The 20762-nt window shown below is 48.2% G+C and overlaps 1 protein-coding gene across 3 annotated transcripts in view; it reads left to right on the top strand.

Annotated features, from left to right (window-relative positions):
- The first annotated feature begins 2619 nt into the window (after positions 1 to 2619).
- LOC311222983 (protein eva-1 homolog A-like) overlaps positions 2620 to 20762 on the top strand; it is a 40714-nt gene continuing 22571 nt past the window's right edge. For all 3 annotated transcript variants that reach the window (XM_084307658.1, XM_084307657.1, XM_084307656.1), the window contains exon 1: positions 2620 to 2793. The gene's annotated coding sequence lies outside the window, so the exon portion shown is untranslated. The remainder of the gene's footprint in view (positions 2794 to 20762) is intronic.

The raw sequence follows: 20762 nt of genomic DNA, 5'->3' as shown, positions 1-20762 counted from the left end.
AAGGGTTAGGACAAGGTATAACAATAAGGACTGGGTTGCAAGGCTTGGGTTCGTCGTCGTACCTAGGAAGCTAGTTTAACACTCCGACGAGGGTAGAGCAGGATCTGCGGGCTGAAGTATCCTCTTGCTGATGAGGGAATCCGTCACAGCCGTGTTGATGGCAGCGTGGGGATCCGGGGAACGGATGCTGCCCATATAAGGGTGTGAGAGGATGAGGGGTGAGGGAAGTTTCCGCCGTGATGGTGAGGAAGGAGGAGGAGGGGTGAAGAAGGCTCTCGCCGTGATTATAACAATTAGCCAAGGACACAATGTCACAGTCAGACCAATGTTTGCCGGGTTATCTATGAAGCACGTGGCCCCGGAATATATAATTAATTATATATACTTAGAAACTGTTATATTAGGCTACCACACTGGTATTGATAAGAATCTAGCTTCAATCGTCTTCTAAAGATTAAAACAATGTTGTTCACAGTATATAGTGTATACCGCCATGTTGAAATGACATCAGATAACTGCATTTCATAAAAGTTTAGAGACCAACCCCGAATTTCCCACTTGGAATTCCGACTTTGAGGGCCATTCCATTGCATTTTTCATAGGTTTGAGGTTAGATTTGTCCTAGGTCCCACTTCAATGGAATGCACCATTAGTATCATACTGTACATGAAGCCTTCAAATTCAAATTCAAATTTAATTCAAGGGACAAATGTGATCGTTTTGTATGGGGGATTATGTAACAGTGGCTAACTGTGCTTGACAAATGGTCACAGTTGCTGTGGATGTTTTTGAGACACTAAAATTAACTAAATTGTAGAAAAATAGGTGGTTAGGTGGCGTAGCGGAGATTGCGTTCGTCACCAACCCCGGAGCTGTGAGCTGGATTCGCCTAGCTCCGGGGTTGTCACCAGCTTGGCTGGTCGTTCACACTAATACAATTGGCTGTATTAGAGGGTGGGAGAAGCTGGCGGGGTGGGTCCGGGTCGTTGTAAACAGCGACTCCTACAGTTCGGTCGGGGCGCCTGCTAAGCGCGGATAGGACCTGAGTGGGATAGTGTGATCCTTCCACACGCTACGCCCTCTCAGGGAGGATCCGCGCTGCCAGGTGAAAAGAAGCGGTTGATTGGCTGGACGTGTGTCGGAGGAAGCACGTGGTAGCCTCCACTCTCCCAGATGATCTGACTGTGGGGGGTAAGTGCGCAGCGACCAGGAAGGGGATTGGGAATTGGCATACGACTAACATTGGGATGGGAGAAAAATCGGAGGAAAATTGAGGGGGGAAAAGATCAATAAAAAAAAAAAAATTTAAATGTATTTATCTCATTGTGTGTGTGTGTGTGTGTGTGTGTGTGTGTGTGTGTGTGTGTGTGTGTGTGTGTGTGTGTGTGTGTGTGTGTGTGTGTGTGTGTGTGTGTGTGTGTGTGTGTGTGTGTGCGTGCGTGCGTGCGTGCGTGCGTGCGTGCGTGTGTGTGTGTCTGTTGTTGTCCATCCAGTGTGACTGACAGGGGCAAGTCAGGAGGTCAACACGGCTGAACAAATTCCATGACAATCTTAACTCTCTCTCTCTCTATTGGTCTCTCTCTCTCTTGTTCCATCCCTCCCTCTCTCTCTTTTTCTCTATCTGTCACTTTCTCTCTCTCTCTCTCTCTCTCTCTCTCTCTCTCTCTCTCTCTCTCTCTCTCTCTCTCTCTTTATCTCTGTCTCCTGCTATATGTCTCTCTCTCACTCCCTCTCTCTTTCTCCCTCTCTTTGTCTTTCTCTCTCTGTCTCCCTCTATCTGTCTCTCTCTTCCTCTGCTTTCTCTCTGTGTCTCTCTCTCCCCAACCCCTCTCTCTCTCTACCACCCCTCTCCCTCTCCACTGAGTGCTGCTCAGTGTAAAAGGAGGGAGGAGCGTTTTTTCACTGAGTGAAACAGACAGAATGTCAGTGGAGGAGAAGGAGAGAGAGGGAGAGAATGGGAGAGGGAATGAGAGAGGGAGAGGGAGAGGGGGAGAGAAGGAGAGGGGGAGAGAGAGAATGAGAGGGAGAGAATGTGTTAAAAGCAGAGAGAGCGAGTCTGAACGAGAAACGGAGAGAGGGAGCGTAGTTGTGCCAGAGTGTGTGAATATGCTTGAAATGGAGGTGTGAGTGTGAATGTGTGTACAGTAAGAGCATGGCTTGTGTGTATGTGTGAGAATGAAAGACAGAGAGCAAGAGATAGAGAGCAAGAGAGAGAAGAGAGAGAGAGAGACACAAACAGAAACACAGGGGAGAAAGAAAGAGAGAGGGAGTTTCAGGAGAACCCACTATAGTTTCTTCTATTGCATTCTTGCTCCCGGGTCACAACTTCAATCCGGTAAAACTATAAAAAAGGAAACCTCTACTTTTGGGTGGGTGGGGGGGGGAGAGGGCATTGGAAAACCATCCTCTGCTCTGCCTCATCTGGGGGAAGAAGAGAGGGACACTGTTTTGGTTGGACTGTTTTTGGTTTTCGCAGAGTGACTCTTCTGGGGCTTGGGGTTGTTGAGTCAGAGGATTGTAATTGTCGTAACTACTGCTTTATTGTATCGCCTGTCATCACCGGGAACTACACTCTCATCTCACTTTTTTTTGGATGGAGTGTGGGAGGGAAGAGCGACCTGATGGAATTATACTGCCGCTAGAGAAGAGAAGAGAAGAGAAGAGAAGAGAAGAGAAGAGAAGAGAAGAGAAGAGAAGAGAAGAGAAGAGAAGAGAACTGAACTGAAGAGAACAGAAGAGAACAGAAGAGAGGAGAGAGAAAAATCTCCAATTGGATGCTATCATTGTGGAAATGTGAGTATGAATTATATTCATATACTCACTGTTGGAAGTATGGAAATGAATTGTAATGTATATAATAGCATGTGGTTATCTACAGCATAAGGAAACATACACAGACACACATGCAAGGGAGATTCCATGTATAGGACAAAAACAATGATTACAGAATTGTTGTTTCTACTCTCTCTCTCTGTCTCTCTCTCTCTCTCTCTCTCTCTCTCTCTCTCTCTCACACACACAATCTCTCACCTTCTCTCTGCACACTCGCTCTCTCACTCCCACCCCTCTTTCTTCCTCTCTCTATCCCTCTCAAACCCTCCCTCTCTCTCACATTCTTCTTTCAGGTCAGGCAGGTACAGTGAAGAGATGTAACAGGAGAGAATAGAGAAAAGCCACTGTCACAACCCATTAGCCTCACACAAACACACACACGCACACACACACACACACACACACACACACACACACACACACACACACACATATTTGTATTTATGTGTGTGTGTGTGTGTGTGTGTGTGTGTGTGTGTGTGTGTGTGTGTGTGTGTGTGTGTGTGTGTGTGTGTGTGTGTGTGTGTGTGTGTGTGTGTGTGTGCGCGCGTGCGTGCGCGTGTGTGTGTGTTCATGCATGTATGGCAGAGGAGTATGAGTTGAGCAGACCAAGCAATAGGAACTATAGTCCTAAAAACCACATGGAGAAAAACAAAAGGACTATTGTACTATTAAACACACAGCACTATTGCATGTGTCTATGAGAGAGAGAGAGAGAGAGAGAGAGAGAGAGAGAGAGAGAGAGAGAGAGAGAGAGAAAATTAGCTGAGAAGTGGACATTTAAGTCTCACTGCCAGTCACTTGCAATTATGGATGGATGGATGGATGGATGGATAGATGGAGAGAGAGAGAGAGAGAGAGAGAGAGAGAGAGAGAGAGAGAGAGAGAGAGAGAGAGAGAGAGAGAGAAAATTAGCTGAGAAGTGGACATTTAAGTCTCACTGCCAGTCACTTGCAATTATGGATGGATGGATGGATGGATGGATGGATGGATGGATGGATGGATGGATGGATGGATGGATGGATGGATGGATGGATGGATGGATGGATGGATGGATGGATGGATGGATGATAGATAGATAGATAGATAGATAGATAGATAGATAGATAGATAGATAGAGTGTCCCAGGCGGTGTGAGGCGTGTCAGGGGTAGAGTGTCCCAGGCGGTGTCAGGCGTGTCAGGGGTAGAGTGTCCCAGGCGGTGTCAGGCGTGTCAGGGGTAGAGTGTCCCAGGCGGTGTGAGGCGTGTCAGGGGTAGAGTGTCCCAGGCGGTGTGAGGCGTGTCAGGGGTAGAGTGTCCCAGGCGGTGTGAGGCGTGTCAGGGGTAGAGTGTCCCAGGCGCTGTGAGGCGTGTCAGGGGTAGAGTGTCCCAGGCGCTGTGAGGCGTGTCAGGGGTAGAGTGTCCCAGGCGGTGTGAGGCGTGTCAGGGGTAGAGTGTCCCAGGCGCTGTGAGGCGTGTCAGGGGAAGAGTGTCCCAGGCGCTGTGAGGCGTGTCAGGGGTAGAGTGTCCCAGGCGCTGTGAGGCGTGTCAGGGGTAGAGTGTCCCAGGCGCTGTGAGGCGTGTCAGGGGTAGAGTGTCCCAGGCGCTGTGAGGCGTGTCAGGGGTAGAGTGTCCCAGGCAGCACATCACCCCCACCGTCATCCACCTCCACTGGCTTTCAGTCAAGTTCCGCATCTCCTTCAAACTCCTGCTCCTCACCTACCAGTCCCTCCATGCCCTCGCCCCCTGATACCTGTCTGATCTCCTCCACCAGCACACTCCATCCCGGAACCTACGATCCTCTGATCTGGGTCTCCTCTCCATCCCTCGCACCAGGTTGCAGACTTTCGGTGACAGAGCCTTCAGCGTGGCGTCCCCTACCCTCTGGAACTCTCTCCCCTCTGAAATCCGCAGCGCCCCAACCCTGGACACCTTCAAAACAGCTCTCAAAACGCACCTTTTCACCAAGGCTTTTCCCCACTAGTTAGTTTAGATTAGATTAGGTTTCATTATCCCTTTACCTGCCCTCACCCCCCCCCCCCCTTTTTTCCTCTATTGCCCCCTTTCCCTAGCCCTCTTGACTGTGAAGCGACCTTGGGTTTCCTGAAAGGTGCTATAAAAATTAGATTTATTATTATTATTATTATTAGGGGTAGAGTGTCCCAGGCAGTGTGAGACGTGTCTAGACTGCTGTATGGTCTGACGGTCTGTGTGAGCAGAGGCTACAGGCGACGTGTCTCATCCTCCCACAACCCACTCCGTGATATTAAAGGTGCTACTGTACCTGTGGAATTCTTCTCAGTGAAGCTGTTATGAGTACAGAGTGCGTCCCAGTTGGATCCGCGGGGCTAGAGCACACTACCATGTACTTGAAGTCGGCTAGTCTCCTATGTCTTATATATGTCTACTATATTGTCGGCTGTATAGTCGTAGTGTCTTGTGGTCCTACTGTATCGACTGTCCATCCTGTCTTTTGTCATGTTGTATTGTCCTCTGTTACACTGTGTGACTATGTCTATAGTTTTACATTACTGTACAGCACTTTGGTCGGCTCTTTGAGCTTTTAAATGCGCTAAATAAATGACTTGACTTGAAGTGTTATGGGTTTGAATCCGACTCATGATTGATTGGTCCTTGACTTCTGTGTCTTTGTTTTTCAAGATGGCAGCTCGCTCGTAAACATTCTCTTTTAACAGCTTAACGGTTCACAACCATTTTACAACATTTTTGGTGGGAAATAGGACAATTGCTCTTCAGATTCTTATCTAATCTGCAACACCTAGTTTGCCAGTTTTATCTGAATTTTGTGCAGCAGCTCATTTGCATTTATTAGCTACAGGCACAGACACAGTCCATCAAGAGCAGGACAGAAACAGGGGGGTATATGCTAAAATGCATAATTTGAGTGGTATTTTAAAATACATGTTTCGGGGATGTCACGTCAGAGACCTATATTAACTTGTTGAAAAGGATTATAATATGAGACCTTTAAATTCAAACTGAATTCAAAGCAGGATAAGGGATCCTTTTCAAAAGACAACCAGCAATTATGTTACAATTGATGCTCACAAAAAAATCGAACCCAGGTCGGCCGCTTCGCGACGCAGCGCGTTACATGGGTCGCCACTTGGGTGCCCAAAAAATTTAAATAATATCTCAATTCAATAAAACAAAGCCCCGCCCCCTGTCTTTGAGCCACCAACCGCCAGCAGTGAAAGTCCATAGCGAATCAAAATCGTTATTCCATCTTTTTTTTATCCACTTTTTCTCCTCATTTTCTATTTTTCTCCCATCCCAATTGCGCTGTTTCCAATTCTCCCCTCCCCTGTCTTGAACGTTGCTCGCATAGGCCCCCCACAGGTCGGTCATAGGGAGGATAGAAGCCTTGCATCACGTGTCCCCTCTGGTACACGAGGAGGCAGCCTGTCACATCTTTTCACCTGCCAGCGCGGACTCTCATTGGCGAGGTGTAACGTGTGGGACGCTCACACTACCCCCGCTATTTCCTCTCTCTGCTGTGCAGGCGTCCCCCAACCGACCTGTAGGAGTCGCTGTCCACAACGTCCAGATTACCACCCATCGACTTCCACCCGCTGACTCTGCCAATTGAGCCATTATGACGGCCGGCCCAAGCCGGAGGCCACGCCGACAGCCTGATTTGAACCCGGTGTCTCTTGCGTTGGTGACAAGCGCAATGTACGCTGCGCCACCCAGCCACCCCATCGTTATTCCATCTTGACTCACCCACACTGTGAACCTGCACATTGACAAACGTTCACAGTTGAGTGCAGACCTGTTCATCATGATCATACCATCATCAAACTCAGGATATGCGTTTGTCATTCGGTGCTCATAATCTACCTCACAATGCAAAGTACCTAATATCCACTTTTGCTGTCAAGATAGTGTTAGTGTTAATGTTACCCCTGAAGCAGGATTACACAAGAAGCCTTTGTTGGAGCTGACCGCAATGCGGTCCACGTTTAGCCCCGACATACCACAAAGCGCTTTGGGCAGTCCTTTGTGCCGGTGGCAATCAGGCTCCACAACCAGGCAGGGCCAGGACGGGCTAACTGCCGTGGACTGGAGGAGCTGATTTGTGGACTATAATTAATTAACAACATGATTAGACTCTTTTCTTTTTTTCCCCTACCCCTCCATGAGCCACACGTTGAGCTCTGTGTGGGTGGACAGTGTATCCCGTGTGGACAGTGTATCCCGTGTGGACAACCAGTAGATGCTGCCCAGCATCTGTTCCATGTCCATTCAGCGTCCATTCTGTCTCAGCTGTAAGCTACCAAACATTAGAGCTCAATTCCCAATCAGGTCTCTGACACCAAGGCCACCTAATCACCCGCCCTTAATTGGCTGGTATCAATCCCTGTCTCCTGAGCCTTTCAGCCATAGTGTGATGTGTGCCTGGTGCCAGTGTATGGCACTGGCAGTCATTGAGCCTGCGTAGCCCAAGGTTGGGTGCTACACAGTGGTGGTGAAGGAGGCCATTTCTGGTCCTGCTTAAAAATCTAATACAAGAGAGAAGGAGAGAGAGAGTAGCCACTAGCCAGAGAGAGGAGAGGAGAGAGAGAGTAAGAGAGAGATGGAGAGAGAGTAGCCAGAGAGAGAGAGTGAGAGTGAGAGAGAGAGAGAGAGAGAAGACACAGTCGGAAGGAAGGAAGGAAGGAAGGAAGGAAGGAAGGGCAGTCATGTCCTACAGCAGTCACACTGAGCACTAAAATAACCAGGACATGGACAGCTACAGTAGTTGCTTCATAACTGGCTGGAGGGTGTGTTGGGTTGAGATCGGTTGTGTTGAGAGTGTGTGTGTGCGTGCGTGTGAGTAATAATAATTATTTATTTTTTCATGGTGATTTCAGTTTTGGTGCACAGGTGAGGGTCTGTCTGTATTTCAGACCTTTTCCAGTTGATAAAAAAAAAAAATAATAAATAATAAGAGCAATCTGGATAAATCCATTTTTTATCTGTTCTAATTCTGCTGCCATAGGCTCCTCTCACGCCTCCAGCTTTATACTACTACTACTACTACTACTACTACTACTACTACTACTACTACTGCTAATACTACTACTATTATTACTACTACTACTGCTACTACTACTACTATTACTATTATTACTACTGTAATAAATACGTGAGTTATACCAGTAGCAGGAGAAACTGCTATTTAGCAGGGAAACTGCTATTTAGCAGGGAAACTGCTATTTGTCCTAATGCCCTGAAATAACCAACTTCACAACCGGGGTACAAGGAGTAACAACTTTATTTCATTCAAGTACCTATACTAAGCGATTATACCGAGGACACGGGATCTATTAATTAAGAGGATCAATTGGGTACCGTAGGGCTCCTATTATACACCCTCTTATATGAGGCACTGCAATTACAAAACACGGTGTGTCTAATCCCACCTATTAAACACCCTCTTATATGAGGCACTGCAACTGCACACCACGGTGTGTCTAATCCCACGCATAAAACACCCTCGGTAAGAGGCACAGCAATTGCACACACCACGGTGTGTTTAATCCCACACATTAAACACCCTCTGGGCACAGCCCTTGGAACAAAAGGCTTAATAAACCACGCACTTCAGACACCCTCTCGACGAGGCATTTGCAAAACATATCGAACTATAGTAGTTAATTAAGGAACACTCTTCCGGCAATAATTAATCCCCCCTCTCGTCTTCCCATGTCCCTCCTCAATCGGTCATACTCAATATCCTACCGGCTTGGCTATACAATAAATAGGGCATAAATAGGGGATAGGAAGAAATAGCCTATATGCAGATAAAATTAAGAGGCACGGTAGAATACAGAGAGCATAACTATAGGATACCCTAATAATACCATATACAATACAATATACCAATTTACACAGTAGGCCTATACAGTTTATAAAAATAGAGCATAATACAACATCCTATATAAGTGCAAATGTGGGTAACAGTGGACTTAACTCGCCGCACGGCGCGACCCCCCCCCCCCCCCCCCCCCCCCCCCCCCGAGGGTCGAAGCTTGGACCCCGTCCAACTCTCCGGGCGAATGTTCCGGCACACGGTGGCCCTCCAGGTTGTAGTTTGATTTGTAACCTGGTAATCGTACCGGAGGACGTTCCAAGCGAGGACGTTCCAAGTATAAGGTCTTTGGGAGCGATGTAACTCAGTACCCTCTATGTCCCGTGACTCCCGTCCCTATCTGTCTCCAGGAGGGTAAGCCTCCCCTCCTCACGCTACCGGTACCTGTGGACGCTGGCTAACTTATCTTCATCGCCGGTGGATAACTCTCCACGATCGACCCCACCCCCCGGGCCCTAACATAGTCTGGTTACTGCTTGCGTGCTCCCACCCCGATATCTGAGTCCCACTGGCTTATCAATAGTCTCAGCGTCTCATCCCCGCACCCAATCAGCAACACCTGAGTTCAATAATGAAGCCACTTGAGTCCCTGCTCCTGACGTCATTACTTCGGCCCATTCACATCACACTACTACTGCTGCATCTTTTTATATAGCGCCTTTATCCAAAGCGCTTTACAATTTGTTCCTCACATTCACCCATTCACTCACACACCGACAGTGGAGGCAACCATGCAAGGTACCAACCTGCTCATCGGGAGCAATTAGGAGTTAAGTGTCTTGCTCAAGGACACTTCGACACGCTACCCGGGACGAGCGGGAATCAAACTGGGAATCTCCGGATTACCAGACGACTGCTTTACCTCCTGAGCCACTGTTGCCCCTACTACTACTACTACTACTATTAATACTACTACTGCTACTACTACTACTACTACTACTACGATTGCTACTACTACTATTGCTACTATTGCTACTGCTACTACTACTATTACTACTACTACTATTATTATTATTACTACTACTACTACTACTACTACTACTGTTATTACTACTACTACTACTACTACTACTACTACTACTACTACTACTACTACTACTACTGCTACTACTACTACTACTACTACTGTTATTACTACTACTACTACTACTACTACTACTACTACTACTACTACTACTACTACTACTACTACTACTACTACTACTACTACTAATACTACTACTACACTGGTCTGTCTACCATTGCCGCATGGTAGCCGGGTAGTTGCCATATTAACAATACTCAACCAGTAGGGGCGCTCGGGTTACACCAGCTAACCCCCCCCCCCCCCCCCCCCCCCCCCACGAATGTTCATGTTGTTTGTTCATGTTGATCTGCACTTTGCAAATCATTTAAATTCAAAACGGCATCCCTGCGGGGGAGGGGGAGAACAGCTCCACTTGTCATCATGCAAGTACTTTGAGGATGTTAGAGACCATTGACCCATTGGTAGGTGGGAGCCGTTCCCTTCACTGCGCGATATGCCAGGTCGAGGACCTTGAAGCGGATTGGTGCGGTGATGGGGAGCCATGCTTTGATGTTGGTTAGACAGTGAAGCAGTGGCTGAAGTGCGACCTGTCCTGTGGCCTTAAAGGGGAACTATCTTACTATTTCTTTCACTATTTGGGCAAGTCTATGGAACACATCTGTACGTTTTTTTTTCTAAATGTCCCTCACAAAACGTCCATGAGTGAGTGAGTGAGTGAGTGAGTCACCACAATTTGCCATGCATAGCCCACAACAGCAGTCCTGGAAAAATATAAAGATCTTATACAGTAGTTCTAGAGTATATCACTGTGAATTTGACCTATGAAACTCAAGAAAAGCCTCTGGGGCTCGATGGGGATTGAACGTGACAGAGCTGCATGTAAAGTATGTACAGTGCTGTAGGTAAAACTGACTTAGGAGCAGGTAACGTTAGAGAGAGGAGGAGGTTTCATCATGAATAGTTTCCAGCACGTCTGTTATTCTGATCAGCCTATGAGTCGGTATCTGACCCCTTTACCTCCTAGACCCTCTCTCTCTCTCTCTCTCTCTCTCTCTCTCTCTCTCACACCCCATGTCTCTTGCTCCTCCCTCCACTAGGACTCTGCTCTACTCCTTCTCACCCCCCCCTCTCTCTCTCTCTCTCCCTCTCTCCTGCCTTTCATTCTTTCCACTTGTTCCAGTCAGTGTATTGGGTTGCTGCATGTGAATCCTATCCCGTTTACAATAGCTGGGATGAGATTAATAACAGTTATTATGAGAAACACAAATATGATAGCTTGGATATCCCCATATTAGAATCAGAATTAGAATCACTTAATTTGACAGTGTAGGAATACACCAGAACACACTTATCTGTGCAAGAACATACAACAATCCATGTTCCAACAGGACATGAACACAACATTGTACTGTACATAATGCAAGGACAGCACATTGACGCTAACACATATACTATATATAAGCTATACGCCAAAAGATTTTTTATAAAAAATTGTTTAAATTATTATTATTATTTAAATTATATGCCAACATAATTTGTTCCCTTTACTGTTGGGTAACAAATAGTTACCAACTTGTTCCATTTACTGTTGGGTTTCGTGATCCGTGTAAGTTCTGTGTAAAAGGCATATTTACAAGGATATTCTTTGTTGAATAATGTAAACAAACGAAAAGATGGGTCACCCCCACCACTGAGCCAAACCGTGGGATATGAAAGAGATGTTTCTTTATTTGAAATTGTTTACGGGACATCATGGCCTGTTTCCCTAAAACTTTACAGATCTAATAATAATAATAATGCAGGACCTCTTTAGGGGGGTCTTTAATCGGCATGCAACAAACTGGACATGCAATTGGAGCGGCACACAGACACACGGGATACACACACACACACATGCATTGTCTTTTTCTCAGTCGCCGATGTGATAGAGTCTCTGCGCCTAACCCATCCCGTCGTCCTTCCCCCCATGGGCAGCCGGGAGCAGACATGGTGTCAACGTTTTTCCATTGGGTTTTTATCTTATCGGGGGGAAAACTCTTGCGAGCACGGGGAGAACATGCAAACTCCACACAGAAAGGCCTGGGAGATACCCCACCTGGGTACCTGGCATCATGGAAACCTGGTCCCCAAGCGGGAATCGAAACTTGGACCTTCTTGCTGTGAGGCGACAGTGTTAACCACTACACCATATATATATATATTCTCCTTTGGAAAATGTGGTCCTCACAAAGATAGAATACACGGAGTGATATACACACACACACACGCACACACACACACACACACACACACACACACACACACACACACACACACACACACACACACACACACACACACACACACACACACACACACACACACACACACACACACACACACACACACACACACACACACACACACACACACACACACACACACACACACACACACCTCCTGCATGTATCCTCTACTGCAGCTTGCTTCCACCTGTGGTTGGTAGAATGACATGAATGACTTCCATTGTATTATGGAAGTGGATGCAGAAATGGGAAACAGCACCTCTCTGTACTTCCACTTATAGTGACAGGAGGGCAATATATAGCAATAACAGTTTAGAAATGATACCCCACTTCCAATGTTATTTGTGCATAATAATACTCAAACACAGTAGGCTATAAGTCTATAAGATATGTAGTTGACTTTAAGCGTTATTTAAAGGAACACGCCAACATTTTAGCTTATTGTCTTCTCCAAAGAGAGACAAGAAGAGATACCAGTTTCCTCTCTCTGTGCGTTCAGTAGAAAGCTATCTGGCTGCACGTTAGCCTAGCTTAGCACAATGAATGGAAACGGACAGTGCCGATTAGCCTAGGTGTTACAAAGGGTCAGATTAAACCGAATATATATATTTATTGCTTGAGATCCCTTGTATAATATTTGTATATCGTTTGATATCCCTTGTATATTCTTTGTATATATACACGGAATATCCCTTTACCTGGGTACAAGCCAGACCATAATATTCGTTCTCCTATTGGACAGCGACCCCTAGGCGCCAACGGCCATACCCCCAATGGCAAGTTCAAAGGCAACGCCAAGGCATGTCTCAACATGTCCAGGTTTGCGCAGTAATACGAGACAGAACTGAGGTTGGCACTAGATTATTCACCTTACGTATAAATACGTCGCAGGTGGATACAGCAGTGGTCTTATCCTAAACGTTGAAGCCTTCACCACGAGACAACGTGCCGTGAAGTGGGCCTCTTTGCCCCTGAATAGAGCCTTGAGAACCGTGTGCGAATATATAGCTAAAGTGTCAGAGTTTAACGCAGTATCGTTGAGTTCGACTTATTCTATGTGAAGTAATAGTCTATCATTTATAGTGTATCGTGCGGCTACCGTTCTTCAGTGACCAGCATTACCACCGGTTCATCGTACCTATAGCTAGTGCACTTATCCAGGCTGGGCGGCCTAAACTCGTGCCACCACCCGAGGAGTCCTAGACGAGAACCGTTGGATATGTACACCGGAGAACCTACACCGGCGAATGCAGAGCCTTTTCTGGCTGGATTATATTGCTTTGGTACCGTGACTGCTGGAGCAGAGAACCGTCTACCCCACTATCGTGTGGGATCTACCCCTGTGAGGAGCACCCTCGAGCCCGCCTCTAGGACCAGAGGCTGGCTAGCTTTCATCCATGCTGTCGGGCATACTGGATTATAGCTGTTGCTTTGTCTGCGGACCAAGGGAGTACTGCACTGGCTCCTGTATCTGGAGCCTCGTTATTCCGCGTTGACCCAGACTTTGCACCCGAACATTCCTCTACCCTGCCGGCTTACAACCGGAGGGAACCCCCCAGTGTCTCCAGCTGACTACTAGTGTGCCTTATGTAATTGCTATGCTACAGGTGGCGTCAGTTATACCCATCTTACTATTCTCATGGACTTACGCTCTTGACCTACTTTAAGTGTTCTTCGCCTTACAAGCGCAAGTATAATTCTCAATCTGTAACCTACCGTTGCTTGCTCTAATAATAATAAATCCCTCTAACTAGAACTTTATGTGTCATTGCCGTATTCTTGTGTGGGTGTTCACCAGATATATTCATGTACTGTATGGCCAGTAATTAAAGTACATAACTAAGTAGTGGTTTAATAATACCATACTCTCAATACAGTCAGGGAATTGTACCCCTCAGTTACAATTGGTCCTTCAAGCCGGATAGTATCAGTGTAATATCTAATATAATATTGATATTAACCATGGCCAGCGGTGAACACTCCCCAAGCGGCTCTCCCAAGCTAGAACGCCCGCAGCGCAGACGTCAGCCACCTCCCTATCTAGAGGAATACGCTGTCAGTCTAATACCTAGCTTTATACAGACGTTAAATGCGGATAAAGCGGATAGTCAAAGCATGTCAAAACCTACCGACCAGGCGACCCTGCCAGTAGAGACCCTAGTGGGTTCTAATGTAACTGACCAAGCTCACGGGGGGGACCAGGGGGGACATGACATGACTATACCCCCAGACAACGTCAACGGGACGGTCCCCGGAGAGCTCCAGGATAAAGAAAGCGCTCCAGGGACAGAACCCGACACACTACCAGAAGAGAAGCGCGCCCAGGAGATAGACCTCGGGGCGCGCCAAGAGAACAGATCTCCAACGAGCACTGTCAGAAGCCGATCACCTCCGTCAGTGTCTTCCCCCAGCGAAGCGGACCAGATGCTGGCGCAGGCATTCATCGCCACCCTGGCAGCCTCCACTGAACGCGATCGACTCCAAGCACAGACGCTTAGTGAGCGCGAACACTCTACCATGGAAAGAGAACGCCTGCAGGCTCAACAGACGAGTGAGCGCGAACAATCTGCAGACCAACGAGAGCGCCTTCACGTGCAACTCCAAGCGCAAGCCCTTAGTGAACGCGAACACTCTGCAATCCAGCGAGAGCGCTTCCAGGCGCAGCAAAGGAGTGAAGACGACCGCATACGACTGGAGACCAGACGCCTCCAGACGGAAGAGAACATTGAAAGAGACCGCGCCGATGCACAGCGCGCAGCCGCCAATGCACAGCGCGACGCCGCCAATGCCCAGCGCGACGCACAGCGCGACACCGCCGATGCACAGCGCGCCGCCGCCAATGCACAGCGCGACGCAGCCCAGGCCCAGCGCGAAGCAGAGCGCGACATCGCCCACGTCCAGCGCGAAGCAGAGCGCGACCGGCTACAGGCGCAGATAATGGAACAATTGATTGCCAGGGCGACACCCCCTCTCTCCGCACGGAGCTCCAGGGCATCATCACGACAAGGGTCTAGGGCACCTTCCCCTACCCGACCAAGTGACCCGGAACCCGGCCAACAGAAGGATCCTATCTACGTCTCCGAACCCCCTCCCCGACCGGTCCATACGAGACCCAGCAACCGGGAAGAACCGGCCTATGCCGCCGAGAGACTGAATAGAAGACTTCAAGACCTAGAAGACCTAGCAGAGGAAGAGGAAGAGGAGGAAGGTCAAGCCCACCAGCAGCAACGTACTCCACAGGACCAGGAGGCCCGGTACAGCCCAGACTTCACCCCCGAGTCACTGCGCTACAAACCCCCGACTCAACTCAAGGGTGAGTTTGACGCACAGCCAGCACCGAGGAACAGCACCTGGGTACCCGGCCTCTGGTACCCACCAAGTACCAGCCCACGACAACACGTACGGGGAGACTCGCCCAGGAGGCCTCTCCCCCAACGCTCACCGATGTGCCAGCCATCCATGGCATCGTACCTTGGCACACCGACGTTCCCGGACTTTACGCACGAGGACAGAGCACAGTACACGGAATTACGGATGTGCTTAGAGACTATGATGTCCGACGTCCCTGATGAGTCGTACAAATATGCTATCCTCCTCAAGCATCTCAAGGTGCCCAGAGCGCATAATATAGCGCTGGCATATTCCAACTCAAGCACCCCATACTCCGCGGCTCTAGTGGCCCTCGACCAGCGTTATGGACGCATATGGGACTACGTGATACAAGAAATAAGGAATATTGACCGTCTCCCCCCAGCCACAGACAATAGAGCATTGGATGACCTCTCTATCAAGGTACAATCCCTGGTAGGGATGCTGGGGTCCCAAAAGGAAAAAGGGAGAAATGAACTATATGCTAACTCTAATGTAGAACGAATACTAGAGAAGCTCCCTCCAGCCCGCCAAGAGCGCTTTCGGCGGCAGAGAGACCACCGTGATCCCGACGGTCCCGAGCCATCCCTCCTAGACCTGGCCGACTTCCTCGCGAGAGAAGTCAGCAGCCTACGACTGGATATGTTCGTGCGGAGTGGACCAAGCCCAAGAGATGGACCTCGGAGATCTAATGACAACCGCCGGTCGGTGACCGTTATGCACCAAGCCGAATCAGTACCGCGGCACAAGAACCACAACACCCCCTCGACGAAAGAGAAGTGGAAGATTGTATGCCAGTACTGCGAGAAAGAACATTGGCTGTCTCAATGTGACACTTTCAAGAAGATGACCGCTGACGAGGTGAGTCAGTGGATCAAAGCCAACCGCCGCTGCTTCCGCTGCGCGCGCAGCCATATGGCAGCCGAGTGCCGCTTAAAGAACAAATGCAGCAAGTGTGACGGCGCCCACTTGGATGTCTTGCATGACAGCAACAGGAAGAAACTCGCACCCCCAAGTAGCTCGAGAGTAAGCGTCATGTATATCGACCCCGCCAGCAGCGGGAGCTCCCGAGTGCTCTTGAAAGTGGTCCGAGTGGTATTAAGCTACGAGGACAAGGTCATGGACACTTACGCCGTCCTTGACGATGGGTCAGAAAAGACTCTCCTCCTCGCATCCGCTGCAGCCCGGCTGGGTCTGCGGGGGAGCGAAGAAACAATGACAATTCGTACTATAAGAAGAGACCTGAAGACCATAAAAGGTAAAAATGTCTCCTTCACTATCGCAGCAATCGGGCAGCCCGAGAAGCAGTATAGGATTACTAACGCTTTCACCAGCCAAGACATAGGCCTGTCACAGTACACCTACCCCATCCCCAAGCTGATGGAAAAATACGTGCACCTACGTCAACTACCTATACCGCTCATCGACGGCGCCACCCCGACCCTGCTCATAGGATCCGACCACGCACACCTCATCGTCCCAACGGACCGGGTCCACATCGGGCCCAGAGGCTGTCCAGCAGCAGTCGAGACCCGCCTAGGATGGACACTACAAGGCCCCCTCTCCAGGTCTCCCAACCGACCAGCAGCCACTCGCTGCCTCCACTCCAGAATGACAGAAGAAGACACCACCCTCTTACAGCACGTCGAGAGGCTATGGACATTAGACACAATGCCCTTTAAGAATGAAAAGAAACTCGTTTGTTCAAAGGAAGACACTTATGCCATAACCCTCCTCGAGCAGAGGACAAAGAGAGTCGAGGTCAATGGAGTGATGAGATACGCAACTCCACTCTTGAGGCGAGAGGGTATGCCCACCTTCCACGCCTCAAAAGAAGCGACGGAGCGATATCTACTGAACACCGAGCGGCGTCTAGCCAGAGACCCCACTCAAGCCACTGTGTACCGCGCTGAGATTTACAAGCTAATCACAGCGGGACACATAAAGAAAATTGACATTCAAGAGGCCGATCAGACGACCGAATCATGGTACGTGCCCCACCACAAGGTCCACCACAACGGCAAGGATCGTATAGTGTTCAACTGCATGACCACCCGAGCAATACACATAGAACTCCTTCCGACCATGAGTACGGACTCATTCCTTATGGCCTTCCGGAGATTCACAGCGCGAAAAGGAAAACCGTCTATATTATTGTCCGATCACGGGACAAACTTCAAAGGCGGAGAAAGAGAGCTGAGAGAGAGCTTCCAAGCTATGGGCCCAGAACTTAAGACCCACCTCGCTCCCTCTCAGATCGACTTCCAGTTTAACCCCCCGAACGCCCCTCACTTCGGGGGAAGCTGGGAACGAGAAGTACGTTCAATAAAGACAGCCCTGTACGCCGTGCTTGGGGCCCAGACCGTGGCTGAAGAAGTCCTCACTACAGTCCTCACAGAGATCGAGGGAGTATTGAACTCAAAGCCCCTCGGTTACGTCTCAAGTGATGTAGCAGATGTCGACCCAGTCACCCCCAACACTCTCTTGATGGGGCGGCTGGACCCCGCGCTCCCACAGACGGTGTACAGACCTGAAGAAGCGAACGGCCGAAGAATGTGGAGGTACAGTCAAGTATTGGCTGACAAGTTTTGGAACAGTTTCCTCCTCCACTACCTACCGTCTCTACAAACCCGCCAGAAATGGGTAAAAGATAGAGACAACTTGACGGAGGACACAGTCGTCATGATCGTGGACCAGTCACTACCCCGAGCTATGTGGCCGGCCGGCCGCGTAAGCAAAGTGATCACTGGTGCCGACGGAAAGGTCAGAGCGGCAGAAGTTCTTGTCCAGGGACGGACATACACCCGACCCGTGGCGAGGCTGATAGAGTTGCCAAGGCTCCCTGACTCCCTCGATGACAACCATGACCCACTGACTTTGTGAATTGCCCTACTCCCCACAACAGACATTGAGTAGTTGACAAGACGGTTAATCTGTCTCTGCTTATCTAATTAGGTGCGGACTAATTAGGAGGCGGCTGTTACAAAGGGTCAGATTAAACCGAATATATATATTTATTGCTTGAGATCCCTTGTATAATATTTGTATATCGTTTGATATCCCTTGTATATTCTTTGTATATATACACGGAATATCCCTTTACCTGGGTACAAGCCAGACCATAATATTCGTTCTCCTATTGGACAGCGACCCCTAGGCGCCAACGGCCATACCCCCAATGGCAAGTTCAAAGGCAACGCCAAGGCATGTCTCAACATGTCCAGGTTTGCGCAGTAATACGAGACAGAACTGAGGTTGGCACTAGATTATTCACCTTACGTATAAATACGTCGCAGGTGGATACAGCAGTGGTCTTATCCTAAACGTTGAAGCCTTCACCACGAGACAACGTGCCGTGAAGTGGGCCTCTTTGCCCCTGAATAGAGCCTTGAGAACCGCGTGCGAATATATAGCTAAAGTGTCAGAGTTTAACGCAGTATCGTTGAGTTCGACTTATTCTATGTGAAGTAATAGTCTATCATTTATAGTGTATCGTGCGGCTACCGTTCTTCAGTGTCCAGCATTACCACCGGTTCGTCGTACCTATAGCTAGTGCACTTATCCAGGCTGGGCGGCCTAAACTCGTGCCACCACCCGAGGAGTCCTAGACGAGAACCGTTGGATATGTACACCGGAGAACCTACACCGGCGAATGCAGAGCCTTTTCTGGCTGGATTATATTGCTTTGGTACCGTGACTGCTGGAGCAGAGAACCGTCTACCCCACTATCGTGTGGGATCTACCCCTGTGAGGAGCACCCTCGAGCCCGCCTCTAGGACCAGAGGCTGGCTAGCTTTCATCCATGCTGTCGGGCATACTGGATTATAGCTGTTGCTTTGTCTGCGGACCAAGGGAGTACTGCACTGGCTCCTGTATCTGGAGCCTCGTTATTCCGCGTTGACCCAGACTTTGCACCCGAACATTCCTCTACCCTGCCAGCTTACAACCGGAGGGAACCCCCCAGTGTCTCCAGCTGACTACTAGTGTGCCTTATGTAATTGCTATGCTACAGGTGGCGTCAGTTATACCCATCTTACTATTCTCATGGACTTACGCTCTTGACCTACTTTAAGTGTTCTTCGCCTTACAAGCGCAAGTATAATTCTCAATCTGTAACCTACCGTTGCTTGCTCTAATAATAATAAATCCCTCTAACTAGAACTTTATGTGTCATTGCCGTATTCTTGTGTGGGTGTTCACCAGATATATTCATGTACTGTATGGCCAGTAATTAAAGTACATAACTAAGTAGTGGTTTAATAATACCATACTCTCAATACAGTCAGGGAATTGTACCCCTCAGTTACACTAGGCATTGTCCAACTAACACCTCTCCCGAAGGCTAACCGGCACTGTCCGCTTCCATTCCAATGGTGATAGGGTTCATCAGAATTGTATAAACTCGTTTGCCTAGGGCTTGAATGTAACAGACGTCCATTTATTGTGAGGGCTGTGGGTGTGTGTGGGTCACAAGCACATAATAGGGACTCTTTAAGTTATCCGTGTAGCCCAAAACAAGAATGACTACAATAAAGGCTAAATTCTGAATCAGAGATCAGCACTAGACTTCAATATAATAAGTGTGACCAAAAGGATAGCCAACACTAGGAAATGAATAAGCAGTTGACACTGCGAGATCCAAACTTAAATAGACTCAACATTGTCATAGGCACAGCTGCACTGAATCAGGTGCAATCAAGCCCACACACCTGTATTTGAAATGTTTTGTATTTCTTTTATATTGTTTTAATATAATACAGCTTACAATACACGTGTGTATTGTATTTTGTATATATAGTCTTTTTTGCGTTTCTCAGTTTTGTATTGTATTTTTAGTAATTTTCTGTGTTATATTGTGAAGCACTTTGTTACAACTTCGGTTGGTTTTAAATGTGCTATATAAATAAAGTTGACCTTGACCTTGACCTGCCGACCCATGAGGCAATTAACCACAGAGACCAGGGATTGACAGCTATCCCTCACATGAGATGAAATAGACAGCTGTCTCTCACAGAAAGGTGAAATAAAGAAAAAACATGACATTTATATGTACAAGTCCCGCACTGCAGCTTTAATGCTAGAGCAACCAAACGTAATGCTTTGTGGAGGAACCCAAAATATGTTAGGATACATTTGTATTATAGTGCTACTATACCATCAGGGCAATGTAGCAATATTTTTCAAATGGCCACAACGCTTTATGCTTTGACCTGTACAATTCTTGCAAAGTGTTACATCAAACTCATATTCTCACTGTGACATAATTTGTAAAAGTATATTATATGTAGCCTAATCTCTAACCCACTAAGCCTACAAGGTATCTTCCTTGCACCAAACAGTGTTTGTCTTACGTTTGAACCCTGTGTGTGTGTGTGTGTGTGTGTGTGTGTGTGT

Source organism: Notolepis coatsorum (genome assembly GCF_963971535.1).
Source record: "Notolepis coatsorum genome assembly, chromosome: 2".
NCBI lineage: Eukaryota > Metazoa > Chordata > Actinopteri > Aulopiformes > Paralepididae > Notolepis > Notolepis coatsorum.
This window is presented reverse-complemented; position numbering and strand designations above follow the sequence as displayed.